The sequence below is a fragment of the Tachypleus tridentatus genome, chromosome 13 (assembly GCF_004210375.1).
Source record: "Tachypleus tridentatus isolate NWPU-2018 chromosome 13, ASM421037v1, whole genome shotgun sequence".
Classification (NCBI taxonomy): Eukaryota; Metazoa; Arthropoda; class Merostomata; order Xiphosura; family Limulidae; genus Tachypleus; species Tachypleus tridentatus.
The window spans coordinates 211,088,891-211,110,147 of NC_134837.1; the positions used below are offsets into that span (position 1 = coordinate 211,088,891).

At 36.0% G+C, this 21,257-nt stretch overlaps 1 long non-coding RNA gene across 2 annotated transcripts in view; it reads left to right on the forward strand.

Annotated features, from left to right (window-relative positions):
- Positions 1-21,257, forward strand: part of LOC143237236 (uncharacterized) — a 79,091-nt gene that overhangs the window by 3,772 nt on the left and 54,062 nt on the right. The window contains exon 1 of one of the 2 annotated variants that reach the window (XR_013019942.1): positions 8,361-8,668. The exons of the other annotated variant lie outside the window; for it this stretch is intronic. This is a non-coding gene — a long non-coding RNA (uncharacterized LOC143237236). Of the gene's footprint in view, positions 1-8,360; positions 8,669-21,257 lie in introns of those variants that run through there. 2 annotated transcript variants of the gene reach the window in all.

Below are 21,257 nucleotides of genomic sequence, written 5' to 3' on the forward strand. Positions count from 1 at the left end.
ATAGTATTAGACCAATTATGTTCACTTTAACAAATCTGTATGTCATATTCTTAGGACTCAAGCAATTTTTTTCGAGGGCTAATTAATTCCAAATTAGAGTTTCCCTTGCTTCTGTTTGTTTTGAGTTAATTAAAACTTGACGTACATGACGATAGATCCCAGATCCACCTCAGAAGACCACGCCTTTCCCTGGCGATTCTCTATCATCCAAGGATCGTCAGAAATCTTATGGGGAAATTATCGGCCTTTCCTTTAAAATAAACACGATATTAAAATAAAAACGTATAAGATTAATTTAATATGAAATATCCAACGCTCAGAGCCATCTTTATTAGATCGATCCAACTACTCTTGCATGGAATAGTATCAAGAACAAAACTGAAACCTCAGTTTACCTTTAAAAGTATTTTTATTAATCAATAAACCACTTGAGGAGTTTTCTTTATATGAAATAAACATGTATAACAATGTTTATTCCATGCGTGTGGTATGTACATAAAATTTCAAAGGTTTAAGCTCTTGTAAAAGTGTTTATGTGAGAAATACGACATCACCTTTATTGTTTTTTTGTCTGCACTTCGGACAGGAAACGGAATTAGATTTCCCATAAATAACCTCTTTACTTACACACACACACAAAAACGTGTATCATTCATGGCAGTTTAACCAGTAGGTTTACGTCGCGGTCTGGCTTACGCGTGGGCTGATTGCTGCTCGTGCGTTGTTCGTGGCGCGTGGCCTATTTGCTGCCTGTGAAAGATCTGTAAAATAGCTCTCCTCTTTAAAGCTGACAGTAAACAGAGATGGGGTGAAATAAGTTTTTAAGCACAGAAAAACCTGAACTTTAATTAGAGGAAAATTTAGACGGCGGGAAGAAAAGTAAAGAAAAAGCAAATTTGAGATTGACATAAAAAAAAAGTATTAACGTTTAGAGAGGAGAAAGATAGGGTAAAATATGAACATATAAGTGTCTTAAAATTTTATAAATTGCCAAATTACATGTTTATTTCTTGTCTACTTGATTTTATGGATTGTTCGCCACTAACACCACTTCTCTTCTACTCCATCGTGAGTCCAGACTTGGATGTGCTCGTATTTTCTGAATTAACTCTACACATTGTCCACATGGCTTGGAAGTTGACTGCTCACTGGTGGGGTGAACACGTGTAGCACACATGTATATAGAATCTCATACGTAGAAAACCATCTGTTATCACAACTCTAACATCTCATGTTCTTGAAACTGTTCACTTTTAACAAAGAGCAAAACGAACTCTTTTTTTCTATAATTACTTTTACGTATTTTAATTATATTACACGAAGCAAGTGAGAGATGGTTAACGTTATCAAACTATTTAAATCTTCTAAACACATCAAATTGCGTAATTTTAACCTATAAACTTATAACCTTTTCAATGCTTAACAGGTGTTGCACTTATTGATTTATAAGTTCAGTGAAGAAATTGAAAGGAAAAAAAAGACACAAGTGCTTTCCCAGCCACAGCAGTTTCGGTTTTGGGTTGTTTGGACTTAAGCACCAAGCTACAGAATGAGCTATCTGTGCTCTGCCCACCACAGCTATCGAAAGCCGGTTTCTAGCGTTATAAGTCCGCACACATACCGCTGTGCCACCGGGGAGAAGCAAAATTAGTATTATTATGGCTTGTTTTGTGTCTTTAATTTGCTATTGGTTGGACTGAATTCCAAAACAGTACAGAAAATTGAAATAAATTAAGGTACATCGTGGGCTAAAAAAAAGAAAATACCGAGTGCAAAAAATATATAACATATTTACTCTTACATATATTTGCCTTCAAAGTGAAATGTTTTTAAATGCGGAGCGAATTACAGATAACGTGTATGTGTGTGTTTTTTTTCCTTATAGCAAAACCACATCTGGCTATCTGCTGAGTCCACCTACAGATAACATATAATTACCTATTAAAGTGAAATGTTTTTAAATGTGTTGTAGGTTAAAGATGTTCACCATCATGGAGAAATGCTTTAATCCAAAAATTTTGATATTACAAAACTCCACAAATACATGATAAATTGTTCCTGAACCAGTCTTTAAAAGTAAGTACATATAAACTGCCCTCCCGATTTTTGAATAAAAAAAAAAGAGAAGAGATACAGATATGTTGTAACTACGCACAAAGCCACACAATGGATTATTTCTGTTTTGTCCGCCGTCTGTACTGAAACCATATTTTTACGTCACAAGCTCTCAGACTTATAAATGAGCTATCGCGGTGCTTTGAAACAATAATTAGTAACGAAAGTGTTGTGATTTATTTTATACTTGAATTTGTGTAATGTGGGTTCTTTTGTGCAACAGATGATGTAAGGTAGATATTAAACCATAAATCCTAATTCTCTTTAAAAACCTTTTCCCAATATATTTCTGTTCTCTTTTGAACTATATCTATACTTCTTAATAAAACATGATGAATTATATATTACAAATATTTTGTTTGTTTAGAATTGCGTACAAAGCTACACAATGGGCTATCTGTGCTCCGCCCACCACGTGTATCGAAATCCAGTTTCTAGCGGTGCGAGTCCACAAACGTACCGCTGTGCCACTGAGGGAGCTATAGGTACAGGTTTGAATAAATTACTGAAGGTCGAAACAATAATGATAAGGGAATATCTAGGTGACAATGTAAATTAAAACATGTTGTGTTCTATAAAAATAAGTGTCCGTATCAGATGCAATCATGTATACTTTAATAAAGCTAGAAGTAATAGTGGCAATAAATTATTTAGATTGCGATGAAAATCGAAGGCACAACGCCCCCATTGTGACTTCTCACCTGTGATTTCCGCTGTGCCACTAGGGGACAAAATTTTGTTATTCAAATGCTACACAGCTTAGGAAAAAAACAAAACAACAACAAACCTTTCACTGTGTTGCCCCTAATTAAAGCCCCCGAGGGCGTTGCAAACTACAAGGGAACGCTAACAATAGTATTTGTGCAATTCCGGTTTTGAGTTTTTACGTCTTATTTTTTGATTAAATGTTAATAAGTGCGTGTTTTTTTCTCTTCAAATCAAAATTGCTGGAATAAAAGTGGATTATATGTTGGGTTACTGTTGCTGCCACACAAGCTAAGCTTTATGAAAAATACCGAGGAAGGAGGTATGTTAATTACAAACAATACGTTTATTCTTACCAAGTGTTCGAAAGGGCAAAAACGACAGCTGTGATACAATACTTTTCTCTAAGCCTATTAAAGTCACACAAAGATTCTGTGCTAATTCCATCTTAATATTATTCCAGGGAGATCCAGGCAAAGTGTATTCGTCATTTTAGGCTCTGTATTACGGTTCAGTGTGATTTGCATTTTACGCAAAGCTACACGAGGATTATCTGCGCTACCCGTCCATAATTTAGCAGTGAAAAAATAGCGAAATAAACAATTAGTCATCATCACCCACCACCAACTCTCAACATACTCTTTTACCAATAACTAGTGGAATTGACCGTTCGATTATAGTGCTCCCACAAACGGCAGGGATTCAAACCCGAGATCCTCAAATTACGAGTCAAAAGCCCTAACCACTAAGGCCTAGGTGGTGAACAATATAAATCACTACGTCTTATTGGTCAAAAGGCTATTGGTGTTCTGTTCACCACGGGTATCGCAAGCCGGTGTTTGGGAGTAAAGGCCGCACACATACCGCTGTGACATTAGAGGGCGTTAATCTACTATAATTACCTACAAGTCTCTGTGTGTCATTTATAATATTCCTTTAAGCTTTTTTCTCTTCCTAACAACTCGCAGAAAGTAAAGTGTGGAATCATGGGTATTTTTTCAGTAGCTTTCTTTGTATTTACAGTTTTTTATTACTGAGGAAGGGGACTAACACGTCCGACATTTTCTAGATTCTCGGTCGGGGGTATTGTTAAAAATGAGTTTGTAAAACAACGTCTCAGATTTGTTTGTTTGAATTTCTCGCAAAACTACTCAAGGGCTATCTGCGCTAGCCATCTCTAATTTAGCAGTGTAAGACTAAAGGGAAGGCATCACCACCCACCACCAACTCTTGGGCTACTCTTTTACCAACAAATAAAGGGATTGACCATAACATTATAACACCCCACGGCTGAAAGGGCGAGCATGTTTGGTGTGACGGGAATTCGAACCTGAGACCCTCGGAGTACGAGTCGAACGCCTTAACCCACCTAGCCATGCCGGGCCGGCAAGATGGATAATCAATTGGACTTCTATGATAGCTAAAACACCCTAACCTTAGCTCGCTCATAATTGGCCATGTAGGTGGGTGTACAGCGAAAACTGATTTAGTAACCAAGGTCATGGAAAACCTGACGTGATCAGTCAGTGAGAACTGTGTGATGGTGATTAAGTAATCTCAGTTCGCAGTAAACTTAACATGTAAACGGACATTCTGTTTTGTGATGATTTATTTTATCCGAACTATAAAAAATTGTGACATGTAAACGGGGCCGTGTAAGTAATGCATAACGATGATTTATGACACATAACTCAAGACACTTCAGTGGTTTCGTGTTACTGAATTTTGAAACACTGTGGAAAAGTTATACGTCATCCATAATCTTACCCAACATAGCTCGAAAGTTTTGAACTCCAACCGAGAGGCACGAAACTTAGGTTCTTTGTCAATTATACACAAATTATACACTTTGTGCCAAGTTTCGTTAATGTGCTAGCTTTTCAGTCCGTAATTATTATTATTTCGTATTTCATAATTTTTCCAAAATGCTTTTAACGCTATGTATGTGTGAAAGGTCTCGAAGGGTACGGCTTTGCTCGAGAGTGGCACACGACATTCCTAACAAGGGTTTCAAGTGAAGAGAAGGCCCGGCTGCCCAACGTGACGTGCGGTGACACCTGCAGGCAGCTAGCTGGGCGACATTCGAGCCTGTTTCTGCTGTCGTTCCCGCCTGTCATCGTGGCGAGAAGCGTGGACACGCAGAAAGAATTTGGTCGACTTTACTTACCATGTGCATTTGGTGATATATACATAAAGTAATGCCTGCAAGATTAAAGTTTAGGATAAATATAACACCTTAAAACTGTCTCCTCCGTTTAACTCGTTTATCAGTGGTGTGAAAAGTATCATCTCTGAGCAAATGTGGTGTTGAATCAATGAAATGTTTCAGTTTGTGCGAATTATCTTTATGTGATTTTCGAATAAGGCTTTCATTTCGAAACACGTGCACAACAGCAAATTATATTTCTATAACAGAACATATATAGAGACAGATAAATAAAATATTTTGTTTTTTGTTTGCTCCAGCAGAAAGCCACAAAATAAACTGCCTCTTCTCTGTTTATCGTGGGGAAACGAACTTTAAATTTTAGCATTGTAAGTCTGTAAGCTCAAACATGTGAGGGATGGATAGATAGATTGAAAGTTTATCTTTCTTGGGATTAATATGGGCAGTATTTTTTTATTATATTAACACATGAGTCCCCCAGTGGCTCAGCGGTATGTCTGCGGACTTACAACGCTAAAATCCGGGTTTCGATACTTGTGGTGGGCAGAGCACAGATAGCCCATTGTATAGCTTTGTGCTTAATTCAAAACAACAACAACATTAACACATGAAGTGGTTGTTAAAACAATATTTCATGTAACTAAAAACAGACTTAAATATCTGTGGTGGGCACAGCAAAGATAGTCCATTCTGTAGATTAGCAACACAGAACAAAAAATTTTTTTTTTTTTTTTACCCTTGTGATAAACACAAATGTTTACGGGTGTTTAATGGATTTACATATTTTAATATTATAGTTTGTTTTTGTCTCAAATATCGCTAATTGTTGTTCACGTTTATATACAATGGTATATATTTTATTAATTTGTATGTGAAATCTCTTCGAGACTAGAATTGTTGTGTGATTACTTTGTTGTCAGCCGTCAACCATAATTCTAACCACAACCAGCCTGCAGCAACCATCGCCAGCTTTAGTAATGAAAATTAAGATTTTACTGTCACAACGTGGGTACGGGTTTCAATCCCGCAACCCATGACCCTAAGTAATATTTATGAACGTGCTAAATAATTTGAATTAAAGTTTCGTAGCGTAAAACCATACAAGCCTAAAAATGTACAAATTGTAACTTTTATTTAACAAAACTTTCAGCTACAACTAGTCGTTTATATGAACTTAATAATTTACTCTTTTAGTTCCCTTAATGCTGTATTGTCCCCCATCCCCCCAAGGGGTGCAACAGCACGTCTACGGATTTATAATGCCTTATTTGCCTTTACTACGACGATGACCGGTAGAGGGAGACATACTGACAGCTGACTTCACCCGTGAAGAAGACAAGGCTATCTGTCGACATTGCTGGGTGGTATAATATATATTTTTAATGTAAATTATCAATGTAAAAAAAAAATCCTATATGCTATTTATTATTACTATAACCAACCTATGAACATACTTTCACATTCCATTAATCAGTGGAACACGTTCGTTCAACCTTGCTTAATTTTTACGGATAATACCGATGTTCCCTCTTAATATACAATTTATGTTAGCTTTGAATTTCGCACCAAACTACTGGAGGACTAATCTAATTTATTCGTAATAGACCAGAGGAAAAGTAGCTAGTCAACGCCATGTGCTGGAAACTCTTGGATTACTCTTTACCAAAGAAAAGTGGAACTGACCGCCACATTATAACGTCTCAGTTGTGACGGGATTCGATCCCACGACCCTGGAACTACGTGTCAAATTTCAGACCTTAATTTTTAAAATACCCTTAAAACCACTAAAAACGATATATCATTTCATACATACAAACAGGGTATTTAAATCATAACAAAATGGATTTTTTTTTTACCTAGGAAGATTTGGTTTGGAATAATTTCTACGTGTTTATATATAGAGAGATAGAAGTGTGGAGAGAGAGGTAGAAGAGGAAGTTTAATACACGATTGGTTAAAATCGCTCTCGGTTGACCAATGAGTTGATGTTCCTTAAAATTTAACTTACTGGTCAAACTGTTTACAGTCTCCTTCTTTCATGCCACGTTTAATGTTCAAGATAGTTTCTGTTACAACACCGTGAGAAGATAGAGAAACGTTTCAAAGTTTAGGTTAGTTTTAACAGAATGTGTGTAGTTTTAGCAATAAGAAAAAAAAGACAAGTTTTGTTTTGTAGGTTTAATACGGTACTGACGTTTCTTGAGGTCTGCTAAGTTGAGGTCTCTCACTCGGATGTCCTTACAGCTCAATTCTTTCATGGAAACTTGTTTATTTTTTGGAAACACGGAAAAGAAATGCTCAAAGATATAGGACTTGTTTGTAATCATTACTTTACTTCGCATGTTTTGTGAAAACATGGTGTTAAGTGTGTTTAAACATGGCGTTAACGAGTTCTGTGAAAGCGTGAAACTAAGAATGTTGATGTATTTATTTTTATATGTGTTATTACAGACATACATTATGTATGGATAATATTCAGTTTTCATATTAATGATCCAGGTATTATAATTCTACGTTATTTTGTGCGTTATGTTTGGATAATACGCAGTCTTCATGTTAATATTAGTCTATTTTACCAGTTAAAGTGGCCTAATAGTAACCTGCTGATCTGTGAAACCGAATGTTCATGGTTCGGGTCTCGTTACCGCACAACCGTTATCCGCATCTTAGGGCTATATTTTACTTTTTGATTAGAGTAGCCTAAGTGGGTGCTGGGGTAGGATAAAAGCGCCTTTCATCAATTTAAATGTAGGAACAACTATAGTTAGACTTTGTACACGTTTGTGCGAATATCCGAAAAAAAACATATAAATAAATCCATAGTTACAATTCTATGCAGGTCTGACATAGCCAGGTGGTTAAGGCACTCGACTCATAATGTGAAGGTCGCGGCGTCGAATCCCCGTCACACCAAACATACTTACCCTTTCAGCCGTGAGGGCGTTATAAAATTACGATCAATCCCACTATTCGTTGGTAAAAGAGTAGCCCAAGAGTTGGCGGTGGGTGGTGATGACTAGCTGCCTTCCCTTTTGTCTTACACTACTAAATTGGGGACTGGTAACGCAGTGAGCCGTCGTGTGGCTACTCATTCTTCTATGTACTTAATAACTAGGACAAAATGAAAAATTTGTTATTTCAATAATTTAGCAACAGGGTCTTTATATATCACGACATATTTATATATTTACATACGTACTAGGCATTAATTTGTTGAAGGATGTAAGTACGTAACTGTTTATTTTAACGGTACTTACTGGTGACTGAGAAAAGCAACAAATTGTTTTTCAATGGAACTTCAAGTTATAAGTTTATGTTTTCCCGATGGGCTCCGGACACAAGTAAGGGCTTTATCTCGTTATATTCTTGTCAAAGTTTACAGTCTGTGCTCGTGCTATGCTGTGTACGTAAAAACTCTTCTTGTCTCGAGTCATTGTCAGAAGACGTTATGTCTTTGCAGCTGCTGTCGTGTTGTGCATGCAACAGCAAAAGGAAGACACCGCAGACAAATTTTCGAGCTGTTGAGCGAGTAAACTGCTTCGTTTTCTTGTCATCTTCGCCAAATTGCCTCGTCTTTCACTTTTGCGATATTTTGTTCGAACGATAATCTGTTGACGCTGAGCGGCACCGCTGGGGCCGAGGAGCCACGTCTGTGTGCATCCATGTCCTCTCATACTTTAAGTAAGTTTATCGGTGACTCAACACTTTAGGAGGATAAAAGCAAACTCACGCTTATACAGAAACGACCGTATCGATAAATACGTTTGTACAAACTCGTAGGTATTGATATACATACGTATATATAGAAATTGTATCTGTACACACCTACACATATAGAAACTTGTATATCTATACGTGCATATATACAAAAACGTGTGTATCTGTAGATACAAATATATATACAAAAAATTGTGTATCTACATATAAATATGTATATAAACGTCTGTACGCATACACATATATACAGAAACGTATAAACGTATATATCTATACATACAGTTTGAACTGGGCCAAACCTATCAATTATTAACTGAAGTTACGAAGTTATTGTTGACTGATACACTTTTAACTTTTAACATAGTGTGTAAGGTAGGTTTTGGGTTACGTCTTGGGTCAACTGTTGACAAACTTAGAATTAACTCAAAAGGTAACGTTCTCCGATATCGACCCGATTATTAACTCAAACGTTTGAGTATTTTTTCTGTAACGTGACTTAATTTCTTTTAATAACATATATATTTACATTCAGCGATATGAGACTGTGAGTGAAATATTTGTTACTCCATCTTATAATTTAGAAATCTGAGATATTTATTAGATAAGTACACACCTCCTGTATGTCACATATTTATTAGATAAGTACACACCTCCTGTATGTCACATATTTATTAGATAAGTACACACCTCCTGTATGTCACATATTTATTAGATAAGTACACACCTCCTGTATGTCACATATTTATTAGATAAGTACACACCTCCTGTATCTCACATATTTATTAGATAAGCACACACCTCCTGTATCTCACATATTTATTAGATAAGTACACACCTTCTGTATCTCACAAATTTATTAGATAAGTACACACCTCCTGTATCTCACGAAACTCCTTAAACTGAGGAAAACGTTTCATTGTATCTTTCAGTTCATTTTCTTTCTTTCCCTTTAGACACGTTTGTTTAATTTAACCAGATCATTCTGAAGGGATTTATGTTCACGATAGCTGCGTTCAACTCACATTTGTAAACCTCCTGTCACCTTGCTGTATAGAAGGCCCATTATGTGTTTGACAGGCATTATTTGTGTAACCGTCACCTAGAGTTGGTCAGCTCAATTATCATAACGTTTTGTATGGTAGCTGGAGACAGTCCGGTGGTATTAAGGGGATGCTTTTATTTTATTATTTTTGGATTGGTTTGTTTTAAATTTCGAGCAAAGCTACTCTAGAGCTATCTCCGCTAGCCGTCCCTAATTTAGTAGTGTAAGACTAGAGGGAAGGCAGCTAGTCATTACCACCCACCGCTAACTCTTGGGCTACTCTTTTACCAACGAATAGTGAGATTGACCGTCACATTATAACACCTCCATGGCTGACAGGGCTAGCATGTTTGGTGTTACGGGGATTCAAACCCGTGACCCTAAGTAGAGTAGAGTGCCTAACTACCTGGCTATGATGGGTCTTTTTACCCGAGGAAAGGGACAGAAAAAACTCATAAATAGCGCACATTTATATAGACATTTGGCTTTGAATTTAGAAGACACGAGTTGTTAATTAATTAAATTAGTAAATTATTGAGTTCCTTACAACGGGAAATGAAGTTAGCACCTAATGAGGTCATTTGGGAAATAATAACAAAAGAAAGAAAGAAAGGTAACATTATTTAACATTGGTTTTCTTTATATTTTTTGGTCCTTTAACTGGAACTATTGGCTGGTTTAACTAAAGTAAGCGTGTTAGTCAAAATCATGGGGAATCGCTTGTAAAGGTTGTGCGTTATAAATGAAGCTTGATAAACAAAGAGTCGAAAATACTAGTGTGATGTTCTCGTTTATTTATATGTCGTTTATTTCCAATGAAATCGCCATGACTCTTGGTAAAGATAGAATTTTGTTTTTATGAAATCGAGGTTGGAAACGTCAGTCTACAGTCACGTGCTACTTTACACTTGTTTATTAGACGCAGCGAGCGTCTTGTACTTTGTAGTTCTGAGATTATTTCCCAGAAAGGATTTAATATTTTAAAGTAGTTTGTTTGAGATCAGCACAAAATTACACAATTGGCTATCTGTGCTCTGTCAACCACGGGTATCGAAACCGGAAGTTTAGCGTTGTAAGTATGGAGACACACCACCGTGCCACTGGGGGGAGCATTTTAAAGTAGAAGGAAGAACAACTTCCATGCACGTGCTGATGGTCCCCCGCTTGTACAGCGGTAAGTCTACGGATTTAAAACTCTAAAATCAGGGGTTCGATTCCCTTCGGTAGGCTCAACAGATAGCCCGATGTGGCTTTGCTATAAGAAAAACACACACGTGCTGATGAAGTACAATTAATATTAAGACAAGAACAGATAAGTTCAAGAAAAGTCGGGCTTGGCATGGCCAGGTGGTTAGGGCATTCAAATCGTAATCTGAGGGTCGCGGGTTCGAATCCCCGTCATACCAAACATGCTCGCCCTTTCAGCCATGGAGGCATTATTATGTGACGGTGAATCTCACTATTCGTTCATAAAAGAGTAGCCCAAGAGTTGGCTGTTGATGGTGAAGACCAGCTGCCTTCCCTCTGTATTACATTGCTAAATTAGGGACGGCTAGCGCAGGTAGCCCCTGTGTAGTTTTGCGTGAAATTCAAAACAAACAAATGAACAAAACACAGACTAGACGGAAGGAGACATCATCCATCACGAAAAGGAATCCCTGGTTCCAAAGTGTGGCTCACGAGCTTGAAACAACTGCACGCGAACAACAGAGCCTCTGGGTCAAAGTCCACTACACTGACCACCAGGCCTGTTCCATGAATTTAGGGTTTAATCCTTATTATCTGTGGACGTACTTTCTTAGTATATGTTCTAAGCTTTTCCCACCCAAATCGTCTTATATTAAAAGACAATGACTTCCAGAAAAAAACAAAAAAACATTTGTTGCTTTTAATCACCAAAGAGTGTTGTTATTAGTCGTAGAATGTAAGAGTTTGTAGCAAAACTTATTAATACTAAATGATGTTTTAAAGTTAGAACCCTTTGAATACTAATATAGGTTCATTATATTTCCATAGCCTTTGTATTGTGTCAAATATTTTACTGGCATGGGTATACATGCTGTTCCAGCGTCTGCTTATAATTAAAAAATATTAATTGAAGAGCTATTTTCCTCCAATATCACAGATTAAAAAAAAATTTATGAGATACTTGCATGAACCATGGCGTGGCTGAACAACCCTGTGGTGTAGAGCACTGTATTCCAGTTTTCTAAATAATTACCAAAACAGTCATAATGAGAAAGTTCCTTTAAAACACGTGCTAGCTACATTTCTAAGGTGGTTTCAAAGATGATTGACACTTTTCACAATTTGCTAAAAGTCTTTATAGATTTAGAGAATGTTAATAATCGGAACAGATTCGCTTCACAAAAGCTTCAACAATAGAATGGAAGTTAAACAGTCTTAGAAGTTCTGAGAAAACATGAAGTTAACATCCAATCAAAATACTGTTAAGATTAAACATTCACTCCAGATATGTATGCCTTATGCTACAAGTTAGGTCATGAAAGCAGAAATGTATAACTGTGAACTTTAGCTGGTTTAGTCACTATATACCCTGCTTTATTAGGTCATTGGTCACTTAATGGACGAAGTACGTACATTAAAAAGAAAACTAAGATGACATACGCACACAGACAAACACACACACAAACATCATCAAAGTTTCATGTTATGATTCCCCTCATATAAAAGTAGAGAAAAAAAGTAATAGTGCCACCTACCGTGTAAGTTGAACTTTGCACTTTTATCTCTTATATGCTATAGTAAAAAAAGAGAAAGACATATACATGACACGACTGGAAGTTTGCTCCCTATAGCGCCCTCTACTCATGCATGTAATCCCAAATAGCCCACTGAAAATAACAAAGAGCCATATTGAACGATAAATAACGGTTTGTGACCAACTGGAAAGCGACAACATGGCGTTATAAAGTACAAGACTTATTGAAAACAAATCTATTTAATTAAAATATGGAACTTACTTAACAGAAGATCACTTGTGAAGTCCTCGTGCCTTTCAGCATACCTTACGTTATTACAATTGTGGGCTGTATTTTAACCTTTTGGTCAATAAAGTAAGTACCAAGTGTTACAATAAATTACAAGTTTACTTCGTGATTTTTCAAGACTAGTTTAAAAAAAACGCATTTATGATGTGAGCGAAACGGTTTTTAGAAGATGTAAGATATTATATCTCTTATAGAATCTGTTTTTTTCTCACTGAAAACCTAATTAAAGGCCTTTACCTGAAACGTTGTTTTCATATCTATCAATAAACTTAAGTTGTCCGGTGTTTCCCCTTGTTTGTTTACTTGGTCATTTTGAAACTGACGTCTGTCTGTATTTCTTAGTTTCAACTATAGGGGATGAAAGTGACACCTGTCTTGTTAATGTGTAACTATTGTGGCTTTTAGTCATTTTACTGATGACACAACTATTGTCGATTTTTTTAATAAATTTTCTTGGGCATGCTATACGATCTTTTGCAAAAAAAAAAAGATTTATAAAAACGGATAACTTTATATAATATTTTCAAAATACAACTTGGGTTTCTACCCACGTTGACCCGTTATCACATTTTTCGTTGTAAAGACATAAATATTGGCAGTATTCGGACATCTATTGTTGTTGCGAGGCTGATGATTGTCACATATTGTAACGTTGCAAGGATACATGTTGTGTTGTTAATAAACTTTTATTGTTGCTACAAAACTATTCTCTGGCACATTGTACTTTTGTTACGATCAAAAAATAGTTGTTGTTTTTTTGGAAATGGTTAACGAAAGTCTATTGTCGCTGCACGTGCATTGACTACGAAAAAAAAATGAAAGAAAAAGTGTCGTCTTCAATTCCGCTTGTTACACAGTTTGGAACGTGAAGGCAGGCACGTGAAAACTTTTCGGCACGAGCAATTTTGTTATCTGACGCTCTGCCTATTTAAGTTTAATGAATTGCTTTAAGGCAAGATTTAAATACAGCCGAACATAATACAGCTGCACAGTGAGGACCCAAAATAGCTCTGTCTTCCGGAGTAAGAAGCGAATTCTTATTTCTGTCCAGAATAAAGCGAAGTATATATATACATGCATATAGAGTCATATGTAGAGCACATATGAGAAATGTACAGAGGAAGGATAAACATGATTTGTGTGTTCATCTTCCTGTCTGTTTGACTGTCTCTGTCTGTACCAATCTGTCCAGCTGTCTGTTCAGCTGCATCTATTTATCTGTATGTTTGCATATATATCTTCTGTCTAGTTGCATCTATCTATCTCTTTGCTTGCACTAACCTATCTATCTATCCGTCTGTTTGCATCTATATATCTGTATGCCTGTCTACCTGCTTCTATTTATCTGTATGTTTGCATATTTATATCTGTCTACCTGCATCTATTTAGTTGTCTGTTTGTCTGTTTGCATCTATTTAACAAGGAGGCTAATAATTATAGGTTATATATATATATAATAATTAGATTCTCAACTCTTCATCTATATAAAATAATACTACATAATTATACGAAGGTGTAATTGTCAACGCCGGGTTCCATGCCTTACCTACACTGGTATTTAAACTGTTTAAGAGCCAAAACTTGGGACACTCAATTGTAGAAACGGCGTACATTCGTATACAGATTCAATGGAATGCTTGCTCATCAGATATCTGGTGTAACTGGAGTGTCTAGAGAGTGCAGTAGTTATAGAAAACGAAGCAAAATGTGAAAATAGTGAGACTCATGAAGCTCGAGAAAAACATCGCGATATACTGTTATTTAGAAGGAAGAAAAGGAATATTTTGTTAGCATATCTCAATTATAGACAGATGAACATATAAATCGATAGAAAAGTGGTTAGGTAGGTAAATATGAATTTGCCAGTAACTCAAACTAAACCACACTTCACAGACACGAAAAATACATTCGAAGAACTTTTAATGAATAGATTTCAATATTTCTCCCTCAAACAAGAAAATTCTTACAAGGGATTACACAATATCATCTTACAGGATGTGACTAACACTTGATCTGAAAAGATAGGCATTCTATGTAAAAACGGCTCGTTTGGGTTGAAAATATATTTTACGTAGAGGAGCGAACAACGTTTCGACCTTCTACGATCATCGTCAGGCTCACAAAGAAAGAAAGAGGTAATTGACCGGAAGCTGACCACATGTTTGAAAGGGGTTGTGTAACTGAGTGTCAGAATGTAGAGGGCGGTGTTATTTGCATATATAATTTTATATTATTTATTATTTTTAATACAGGTATAAAGGTGTTCCTTTGTATTGGTTTATTTTGTGCTTGAGTTGTTGTATAAGTAAGGCTTCTTTAATTTTGCGTTTGTTTATGTTTGTTTCTTTATTTAGTATTTGAGTGTTTTCTATGGTTATGTTGTGTTTATTTGATTTGCAGTGTTCGAAAACGTGTGAAGGTGACGTTTTGTGTTCTTTGAATCTGGTTTCCATTTTTCTACTTGTTTCTCCAATATATAAGTCGTAGCATTTATCACATTGTATTTTATAAATAATGTTGGTGTGGTGTTTGTCAGTGTAGTCTTTACATAGTGTAGACCTTAGTTTTGTGTCTGGTTTTTGAATAAATTTGGTATTAACTGGAATGCCATATTTTGTTACTAGTTTTTAGCAAATGTTGGTTATTTTTCTGCTAATGACGGGAATATATGGTATACAGCAGTATATGGTTTCGTGATTTTTTGATTCGTAAAATACATTTACTTTTGTTGGTTGATTTTGCTTTCTGTCTAGGTGTGTGCATATAATGTTTTCTACGGTTTGTGGAGGAAACTTACTGATGTTGATGAAGTATTGTTTTATTTTGTCTAATTCATCGTTAATTTTATCTGGTGAGCACAGTTTTATGGCTGTGTTTATTTGGTTTCTTAGTATGTTGAGTTTTTGTTTTGTTTCATGTGCTGAGTCCCAAGGAATATATAGTTTAGTATGGGTGATTTTTCGGTAGATTTCTGTTTTAAATTGTGTGTTGGTTCTTGTAATTTTGAAGTTAAGAAATGATACTTGACTGCTTTCTTACTGTTCACATGTGAAGTTAATGTTGGGATGTATAGAGTTAATGTGATTGTAAAAATTAAGTGTGTGTTCTGTAGATCTGAATCCAGCAACCTTGTCGTCTACATATCTGTACCAGTATAGTAGTGGATGTAATGCTGTGTTAATTGTTTGTGTTTCAACTTGTGTCATAAAATTATTGGCTAGAACTGGTGATACTGGGTTGCCCATGCTTAGGCCATTTGTTTGTATATAGTTGTGGTTGTTGAACATGAAGTTTGTCTTCATCGTGGTGAATTCTATGAGGGTTGCTAATTGGTTGCTGGGAATGTCTATGGATGGGTTAAGGTTTCGGATATAGAGTTCTAAGGCTATCTTACAGGCTTCAGTGGTTGAAACTTCTGTAAAGAGAAATATAACATCGAAACTGGCCATTAAGGCTTTATGATTAAGTTGATTAAGATTAGACTTGAAATTAAAAGAGTCTTTGATGAATGAGCTGGCTGATGTTACATATTTGGAGAATGCCATGCTATGTATTTACCAAGGTTGTAATTAAATAATTCATATGTGGACATTATTGTTCGTAATGGACAATCTGGTTTATGAGGTTTGGGGATGCCGTATATTTGTGGTGTGCGTGAGTCGGTTTTACGTAGATAGGAATAAAGTGTTTGTGAAATTCTGTTGGCTTTTTTCATTTGTAGAAGTATTTTCTTTAGTTGCGTTTCGTGTGTCTTTGTTGGATTTGTGTGTATTGGTTTAAATTTGTTCGTGTCTGATAGGATGTTATTCATTTTTTAAATTATTCATTCGTGTTCATTATGACTATAGCGTTACCTTTATCTGCTTTTAGAATTTTTGCCTTGTTTTAGGTTTTTAATGAAATTAATGTCTCTTTTTGTAAGATTGTGTTTTAGCTTTCTGTTTTGTGAAATTATGTTGATGGTTTTGTGAGAAAATTGTTTGAAAAATCATTTAAGATGTTGTTTTTTAGGTGTGTCTGGAAAATATAAATTTTTAATTTTACGTGGGAAATTTGGCTGTTGGATGTCAATAAAATTGTCTAAATTGTCTTCTTTCTGTTGGTTGTTTTCGGTTGTTTTCTTGTTCTCTGTAGAAAGTATCACAAGTCTCCTGGCTAGGTCTTCTAAACATGTTTTAATTTCTAAGTTTGGAATGTACCTAGGTGCTATTGCGAAGTTGAGTCCTTTGTTAAGTAGATGTATCTCGTCTGTGTTTAATTGTCGGTCGGATCTGTTAATTATGAGGTTAGTCAACGGTTTGTCGTGTCTTTTCTGCTGTTTGCATCTTAGTTTTCTATTTTTTTGTTGTGGCAGATCTTTTTGTCTCTGTCATTCCTAGTGTTGATTTGGTTTATGTTTCGTTGTATAAGTCCGTAAATCTTTGGTTTGATGCAACATGCCAGTTGATGGTATTGGTTCATTTTTTTGTTTTTGTAAGTCATGTAGTTCTTTGTATTTCGTGTTCAACATGGCTTTAAGTAGTTTTTTCTATAAATTTTGGATAATGTTTGTGTATTTATAAAAATTTTGATAGTTTTACCTTTACAAAATTAGGGGTTAGTTGTTCCTTTCTACATTGTTGGATGAAATAGAGAGGTATTCTGTTTCTTGATTGGCTGAGAAGAGACGTATCTTATTTCCTTAGTAGTTTTGCAGAATAGGTAGTTTATTTCTTTACCTATTTGTTTGAAGTTATTCATTGACTATTGGTGACAATAAACCCACGTGAAATAACAATGTGTCTCAGGACGGCTGACATGGGTGCTAACACTTTTACTAATGAAGCAGAGAACAACCTTTCGACCTTCCTGGATCATCTTTATTGGTAAAAGTGTTAATACCCATACCAGGAGTTCTAAGACACATTGTTATTCCCTGTCTGACTTCGTTGAAGAGGTAAATTATTATCTGATTGATTTGGTTGAAGAGGTACCTTATTTTCTGATTGATTTGGTTGAAGAAATACCTTATTCTCTGATTGGTTTGGTTGAAGAGGTACCTTACCATCTGATAGATTTGGTTGAGGAGATACCTTATTCTCTGATTGGTTTGGTTGAAGAAGTACCTAATTCTCTGATAGATTTGGTTGAAGAAGTACCTTATTCTCTGAATGATTTGGTTGAAGAGGTAACTTACCATCTGATAGATTTGGTTGAGGAGATACCTTATTCTCTGATTGGTTTGGTTGAAGAAGTACCTTATTCTCTGAGTAATTTGGTTGAAGAGGTACCTTATTATCTGATTGATTTGGTTGAAGAAGTACCTTATTCTCTGATTGGTTTGGTTGAAGAAGTACCTAATTCTCTGATAGATTTGGTTGAAGAAGTACCTTATTCTCTGAATGATTTGGTTGAAGAGATATCTTATTCTCTGAATGATTTGGTTGAAGAGGTACCTTATTATCTGATTGATTTGGTTGAAGAAGTACCTAATTCTCTGATAGATTTGGTTGAAGAGATACCTTATTCCTTTACTGGTTTTTGCAGCAAGACTGTTCTCTTCTCTTAATGGTTTTATGCGAAAAATGCTAGAAACATTATAATTAAACTTCTGTATAAAGAGCAGTATCATGATGACATATAATAAAACTGATGTTAGGTTTGTTACCTGGTTCCTATCTGTACACTAAGTTGTACCAGAAATGTACACAGTCTGTAATCTCAGCCGGCCGCTCATGCTCTGTGAAATATCTTAACCATGATCACGTGAAGAAAGGATTGCGAACGCCTCATGTTTAAAAGTTGTCAAAAGATAAAACAGCCCATTACTTCAAGACGGTTTATTTACAAAGTAAACAAAACTATTTTGAGGTCTTTAAGTCCCTTCCTTAGTGACGGCTTGTTTCTCGAAGCTTGGTTTTAAAGTGCATGTGTTTTGTAAATTGATTTCACTACTTGATTAATGTGTTATATTAATAGGGAAAAGCAAACGCACTTATATGTCACGTGTATACAAAGGTATACCAGTTTGCCCCTAGAGAAGAAATGTCTACCTTTCGAAAGCGCACGGGTTACAGGGTTTCTGTTTCAATTTTATCAAGACTACTTGGACCTACGTGTTTTTAGAACATCATGTATATGTATGTATATCCTTATTTTCTGTACAATATACAAATCAGTACATCAGTATCTCAGCCGTGTTAAAACGCTAGAAACTGGTTTTAGATACCCGTGGGAACAGAGCATTTTTTAGGTTTGTGCTTAATTACAAACAGTCATAAAAAGATAGATAAACTTTATGGTGTAAGACAAATATTCTTACTTGACAAAATATTAATGTTGTAAAAAGACTGTAAGATATATACAGAAGTTCTTAGACTTAATTTACAAGTAAAATTCAAATGTCGCGATTAATCTGCTCCGGCATAGCCAGTGGTTAGTGCGCCACACCAAATATGTTCGCCCTTTGAGCCGTGGGGGAGTTATAATGTGAAGGTAAATTCCTCTATTCGTTGACAGAAGAGTAGCTCAAGAGTTGGCGTTGGGTGGTGATGACTAGCTACCTTCCCTTTAATCTTACACTGTTAAATTAGGGACAATCAGCACAGATAGCCCTCGTGAAGCTTTACGCGAAAATGAAAAAAAACAACAAAAACGAACGATTGCCCTGTTAGCTGTCAGAAGCATTTTAGCTTCGACCACTTAAAAAAAAGCTAATAAGTACAGAAATAGATCAGTTCAGAGTAATCAAATTTATTGGTGTAAAATATTAAAAAATTACCTAGTTTAGAGTAACTTTATGTTTAAGTCAGTAAGTAAGGGGTTTATAAAACCTCTCTATAACCTTCAGTAAATTAGTTAATAAATATTCCTTAATTAAAATATGTTTCATAAACAATCAGCTGTTGGTCTAATCCTGTTCTATCCGAACCGTGTTTTTCTGACACGTGTTTACCCCACACGCGTGCATGTGGGGTAAACAAACTTAAGTGTTCTGTGTTCTAAAATAGAAACCTAAACCTACCACAATTCTAATGAAGCATATAATAACTTTAATAGAACTATTCAGAAATTCTAATAAAACATTCTGCTTCGAGATTGTCAAGCGCCAAGCTGGACCTAGTAATTAGTTCAGTGGACTGTAAGTCAGACGGTCTGTGTTTCGCGTTCCATTGCTGGAAACTGCATTCAGAACGTTCGAACCGTTGCTGCGATTTAAGGACATCGCTCAAATCGTCCTATTCTACTACAGAAGTTGCCTAAAATTTGTTGATGTGTGGCACTTGACTAGCTGCCTTCCATCCAGCATAGGCCTGGCATGACCAAGTGATTAAGGCATTCGAATCGTAATCTGAGTGCCGCGGGTTCAAATCTCCGTCGCACCAAACATGTTCGCTTTTTCAGCCATGGAGGCGTTATAATGTTACGATCAGTCTTCGTTTGTAAAAGAGTAGCCCAAGAATTGGCGCTGGGTGGTGATGACTAGCTGCCTTCCTTCTAGTTTTACACTGCTAAATTAGGGACGGCTAGCGTGATGACTAGCTGCCTTCTCTCTAGTTTTACACTGCTAAATTAGGGACGGCTAGCGTGATGACTAGCTGCCTTCCCTCTAGTTTTACACTGCTAAATTAGGGACGGCTAGCGTGATGACTAGCTGCCTTCCCTCTAGTTTTACACTGCTAAATTAGGGACGGCTAGCGTGATGACTAGCTGCCTTCCCTCTAGTCTTACACTGCTAAATTAGGGATGGCTAGCGTGATGACTAGCTGCCTTCCCTCTAGTTTTACACTGCTAGATTAGGGACGGCTAGCGTGATGACTAGCTGCCTTCCCTCTAGTCTTACACTGCTAAATTAGGGACGGCTAGCGTGATGACTAGCTGCCTTCCCTCTAGTTTTACACTGCTAAATTAGGGACGGCTAGCGTGATGACTAGCTGCCTTCCCTCTAGTCTTACACTGCTAAATTAGGGACGTTTAGCGTGATGACTAGCTGCCTTTCCTCTAGTCTTACACTGCTAAATTAGGGATGGCTAGCGCAGATAGCACTCGAGTAGCTTTGCATGAAATTCAAAACAAACCAAACCATCCAGCATATCAGCTCAAAATCAGAGACAGCTCAGACAGCGTTTGTATAGTTTTGTGTAAATATACGAAGCAACCTAGTCAAGGGATATCTTGTTTGGACATTATGAGATGATTTCAGGTCTGGAAATTATCGGATTATTTCTTGTTTGAAAATTACCATGTAACTTCTTGTTTGAAAATTATTAGGTTCTTTATTTTTTTGTTTGGAAAATATCAGATTATATTATAATAATATTCTAGCAATATAATAATAACATATTTCACAAATACAATAATGACTATATATTTAATATATCTTGAAGGGAGCCGATAAAAGCTACAGTTTGTGGTTTTTTGTGTTTGTTTTTAGAATTTAATTTTGTATATAAAATGGGTTGTAGCAGTTTGAAGTCACAGATAACCACTTGTCTTTATATTAAACATTTTGTTACTTAAA